Below are 5895 nucleotides of genomic sequence, written 5' to 3'. Positions count from 1 at the left end.
CCAGCATACAGTTCAGCAGTGAGTGGGTGACCTGGGGTGGCCTACTCTTTTGAGAAACTTGGCAGGGGAGGATTGGAGACAGGGCCATGGCTTGAGACATTTATTTTAAACAGAGGAGAAGCTCTGGCTGATGACAGTGCTCTGCAGAGATTGGAATGCGTTTAAATTCAGTCATGGAAAACAATTACACACACCAGGCTCCCGGCTGCTAGAAGGCTCCGGAAGGGGTTTCTCTTGGCTGCCTGGCTGGGAGGTCCAGGACAATGGTTTTGAAGGTTTATTCAGAGGACCACGTGCACTGTAATCACTTGAGGAACTTGTTGAAAACACAGATCCCTGGGTCCTGCTCTGGACTTTCACCATGCCCTGTCCAAGGACCCACTGGGGCTCCAAGCCTCAGAATGTCGCCAGAGAGGTGGGGACTCCTTAGAGGGACAGACAGTTCAATGCTTAGCAATGCCCAGCTCGACTATTTCCCACCAGTTGCTCATCTCATTCCACCCCCCTCTCTCCATGACTCATATATATGGTCTTGGGTCTCTCTGAGACCCCTTGGGGATCCCACTACCTCTCTACCCCCAGCACACAACTCATTACACACCAGGAGAGTGCTATAGCTCTAGTTGCCCCTTCAGCTCAAGGTCAGAGAGATCTCAGGTACTCAGGTGGAGTCAGGCGCCCAACATGCCCAGCTTTAAGACCAAACCTCAGCCATGCATGGTGTCCACATCTATAATCCCAACTACTGGTTCCAGCTACACTTGTGCCATTCTTGAGAGGGGCTGGCTGACCCACCTCATATACAAAGCCCAGGTATTGTGTGAATGAGAAAAGCAGAAAGTGCCTGTCCCCTTTGGTCACTGCCCCCATCTGCCATTTCTACAACTCCCCAATGTGTGGGGGGAGTGGAGAAAGAGGTCTGTGAGTAAGAGACCCACCAAGCTTGTGCTCTAGTGTCAAACAGTTTGGATTTGAACTCCATCCCTTGTATTTCACAGCTGTGTGCTCTTAGGATAAACATATAAGTTCTTTGAGTCTCCTTCTCAAATGAGCCTGATAATGAGTTCCATTTTGGTTCTGTCCCATCAGTACCTCAGACTTACTGGTGACCTGAGGCAGGGGCTCAAATAAGCCCAACTTCCCCCAAAGAGGGCTGGATCCTGCTCTTGACCCAGCCATGTTTTACATCAGAGCCTAAAGACCAGGATAGGGAGCTGCACCAGGCTGGGGAAGGAGTGAATTCTAGAAGACTCACCATTCCTGTGCCCTTTAGTGATCTCAGAGGCACAGACCAACCTTCACAGGAGGAAAACACTTCTTCCTCCCCTCCTGCTGCAGAGAAGCCAGAAGAGCTATCAGCACTCAGACTGGCACTCTGAGGCCCTTCCACGCTCAGGACAGCAGGAGAGGAGTCAGTGGGGTTTGTGCTTTCATCTCTCCAGGCCTGGAGGATGACTGGGTAATTCTGCCTGTCTGCAGTTGCTGGTGGCAGATACAGCCAGCCTGGCTAAGACTGCTTTGTTACTACTTCAGAGATATCGGGATACTAACCACACCAGGCTCCCTGATCCATATCCTCTTCCTGGCTCCTACCCTTCCACTCTCTCCCCAAAGTACCTGCTCCAGAGCCTGGAGAGGTGACAAACACTTTCTCAGACTACAAAATCATCTAGTGGAGAATAGACCTTTGCAAAGGCTCTGCATGCCCTTGCTCTATGTACTGATTTTCAGGGTGTGCAGGTCGAGAGCAAAAAAAGGCCCTGCGAGTTCATCCTTCACCTCTGGAGGTCAGTCCCAACCCTTTGGGAGAAAAGGGAGGACCAGGTCCTGGTCAAGGTCGTCCCACCCGGGTCTCATAGGCGTTTTAGGCAATGACGTCAGTCGCGGGTTCCAATGCAGGTCTGGCCACTTCCAAGCTGTGTGACCTTGGGGAAGTTATTTAACCACCCTGAGTCTGATTTCCTTCCAGATAATGGCAGTGCCTACCTCCCATCATCCCCAAGATGAAATAAAAAAGATGTACAATGCACTTAGCATGTTGCCTGGCACCTGCTCAAAACCGTAGGCCATCATCATCATTACTCCATCCTCTTTTACTCCCCATCTCTTTTTCTCCACCTGTGCCATACCAGCAGGTTTCAAAGCACGGCTGCTCTGGTTCCCTAAACCGGGAATGCTCTTTCTGGAAAGTATTCGTTAGTTCCCTGTATGGCTGGCTCCGCTGCTTCCTTCAGGTCTTGACTCAATCAGCTCTCCCAGTGACTCGCTCCCCTGCTTACGTCCTTGCCTGGACCCTGATCTGAGAGCCTACACATTTCATTTATTAGTCTCGCAGGTGGCGCCTGGAGCCTGGAACGCAAGCTCCCCGAGGACAGCTCTGTTCCACTTTTCACTCGTGAGTCTCGAGCACCGGGATGAATGACGACCGCACAGACGTGTCTGGAAGCCGAGGAACCCGGGGAACCCAGGAGAAACAAAGCACGGCGACACCTGCGTTGGGCTGCGGGCGTCTCCCGCCCAGCGGCTGCAGCGCGTACCCGCGAGGTCACGTCCGGGGCGCGCCGGCCGGAAGGAGGCCCCGCGCGGGGAGGGAGGGGCGGGGCGCCAGGACCAGACCACGCCCCTAGAGCCCGCAGCGAAGGCGGGGCCACCCTAGCCGAGGCCGCGGGGCACTTCCGCTCCCCACTCGGCTCATTCATATTTATAAGGCGGGTGAGGGGCGGGGCCCTGCTGGTCCGCGGCGCCCCGCCCCTGGGCCTGGGATCCCGCCCCGGCGGAGACTCGGGCCCCAGTGGGGCGCCCCCGGCTTCCGCCCTGGGGAGGGAGTTTCCACTTGGTCACGACTCAAAAATGTGTCGCGCCCGTTCCTCCACCCTCACGTCCCTGCTCCGGGAGGGTGGGGGTCTCCTCCCTCTGAAGGCCGGAGGGGCGGAGTCAGGTGAGGGACGACTCCTCCTGGGGGTGGGTCTGTAAGGAGGCGAAGCAGACCCCTCCCCTCACTCCAAGTTGGTGCCTGTGCTTAAATTCTCATTTTCTTTTCCTTTTTAAATTTTGGTGTTGGAGATTAAACCCAGGGCCTCGCGCACGTGAGGCAAAGGCTTTACAAACACTGAGCTACGTCTCGTTAAATTGCCGAGACTGGGCTTCAATTTGCAATCCTCCTGCCTCAACCCCAGAGTCTCTGCGATTACAGGTGCGCTCCACCATGCCCAGCCCCCTCCTCATTCATCATCATCATCATCATCATCATCATCATCATCATCATCTTTTGGTACTGGGGATTAAGTCAAGAGGCGCTCTAGCCCTGAGCTATATCCCCAGCCCTTTTTATTTTGATTTTGAGACAGTCTCCCTAAACTGCCCAGACTGGCCTCATATTGTGATCCTCCTTCCTTAACCTTCTGAATCGCTGGAATTACGGGCCTGCTCCACCACACCCGCCCCATTTTTGAGACAGAGTCTTGCTTAACTGCTGAGGATCTTACTAAATTGCTGAGGCTGGCTTTGGACTTGTGATCCTCCTTCTTCAGCCTAGTCCTTGGATTTCAGGCACATGCCACATTTTTTTTTTTTTTAAACCAGGGATTGAAGCCAGGGTGCTTTACCACTGAGCCACATCCCCAACCCTTTTTATTTTTTTAAATTTTTTTTTTACTTGTAGTTGGACATAATACCTTTATTTTATTTTTTATTATTTTTTAGTTGTAGATAGACACAATACCTTTATTTATTTATTTTTATACGGTGGTGCTGAGAATCAAACCCAGGGTTTTCTTTTTTTTTTTAATTACTATTGTGTTTTTTTTTATTGGTTGTTCAAAACATTACAAAGATTGCAGAATCACATCGGTTACACATCCACATTTTTACATAATGCCATATTAGTAACTGTTGTATTCTGCTACCTTTCCTATCCTCTACTATCCCCCCTCCCCTCCCTTCCCCTCCCATCTTCTCTCTCTACCCCATCTACTGTAATTCATTTCTCTCCTTGTTTTTTTTCCCATTCCCCTCACAACCTCTTATATGTAATTTTGTATAACAAAGAGGGTCTCCTTCCATTTCCATGCAATTTCCCTTTTCTCTCCCTTTCCCTCCCACCTCATGTCTCTGTTTAATGTTAATCTTTTCCTCCTGCTCTTATATCAAAGAAGACATTTGGCATTTGTTTTTTTAGGGATTGGCTAGCTTCACTTAGCAAAATCTGCTCTAATGCCATCCATTTCCCTGTAAATTCCATGATTCTGTCATTTTTTAGTGCTGCATAGTACTCCATTGCGTATAAATGCCACATTTTTTTTATCCATTCATCTATTGAGGGGAAACCCAGGGTTTTCTATGTGCTAGGCCCCCGCTTTACCACTGAGCCTTAACCCCAGCCCTCTCATTCTCATTTTTTTTTCTTTTTCTTTTTTTATTTAAAGAGAGAGAGAGAATTTTTAATATTTATTTTTTAGTTCTCGGCGGACACAACATTTTTGTTGGTATGTGGTGCTGAGGATCGAACCCAGGCCGAATGCATGCCAGGCGAGCGCGCTACCGCTTGAGCCACATCCCCAGCCCGGTTTTGAACTCTTGATCCTCCTGCCTCAACCTCTTGAGCCACTGGGATTACAGGCCTGTGCTACCAAGCCTGGCTCTAGGACAAGTTTCTTAGGGGTCAGGTGAGACCCTCAAGGTGGATATGTCCCAAACCCAAAAGACCCAGCCAGGCCCTCAGCGCAGAGGCTCTTTTCAGCCTGGGTCCTGTGAGTAGGCTATACCGTATACACCAGGCCCACCTGGATCAAACCTTGAAGACCTCCTCCCCCCCCCCTCCCCCCCCCCAGCAGGGCATGAGATGCAGTCAGGGCTGATTCCCAGAATAAACACCCCCCCATAGACAGCCCCAGCCCTGCAGGCTCAACAGCCAGCATCAACCAACAGAGAGAGCTCCCAAGGCCGCCAACTCAAGGTTAATAAGTCATCCTGACCTCACTCCCTCCATCACTCTTCCTGTGCCTGAGCCCTGCTCGCTGTGGGTTGCAGCTTCATTCATAACAATAATAGCTATCATTTGTTTTCCTCTATCTCCCTGCCAGATGATGGTGAAGCCTTTTTTTTATTTTTTATTTTTATTTTTTGGGGGAATGAACTCAGGGACACTCGGCCACTGAGCCATATCCCCAGTCCCATTTTGTATTTTACATAGAGACAGGGTCTCATTGAGTTGCTTAGCGCCTCATCATTGCTGAGGCTGGTTTTGAACTCAAAAGCCTCTGGTCTCAGCCTCCGGAGCCGCTGGGATTACAGGCGTGCTGCACTGCACCTGGCTTGGTGGAAGTTTTTTCAATGAATTCTGCACCAAGCCTCACACAGCCCTGTGGTAGGCTCCCTGAAGATTGATACTTCAGGGCTGCCGTTGTAGCTCAGTGGTAGAGTGCTTGCCTAGCACGTGCGAGGCCCTCGGTTTGATCCTCAGCCCAATGAAAGGAAAAAAATAAATAAATAAATACATAAAATAAAGGCATGTGTCCAACTACACCTAAAAAAAAATAATTGATATTTCCCAGCTAGGGAAACTGAGGCTCAGAAAGGTCAGAGAGCTTGGCCAAGGTCAAGAGTTGGAACATGAGACCTGCTGCCATTTATCCATCCTGGTTCCTTTGTCTGTGTCTGCATCAAGGGTCTTAAGGCTCACTTCACTGTTGCCTTGTGTCTTTCATGCTCAGCTCAGGCTCTGAAAAGATAGGAACTGTCCCTACATCTCTGATTTCCTGTTGGACCTAGCACTGTGTTACTTAAGAGCCATTTACTAAGCTCCTACTTTTTTTGGGGGGGGGGCGGTGCTGGGGATTGAACCCAGGGCCTTGTGCAGGCTAGGCGTGCACTCTACCAACTGTAAGCTCCTACCCT

Source organism: Urocitellus parryii, chromosome 9 (assembly GCF_045843805.1).
Source record: "Urocitellus parryii isolate mUroPar1 chromosome 9, mUroPar1.hap1, whole genome shotgun sequence".
Taxonomy (NCBI): domain Eukaryota; kingdom Metazoa; phylum Chordata; class Mammalia; order Rodentia; family Sciuridae; genus Urocitellus; species Urocitellus parryii.
The sequence above is the reverse complement of the archived record's forward strand: the minus strand, read 5'-3'. Positions refer to the sequence as shown.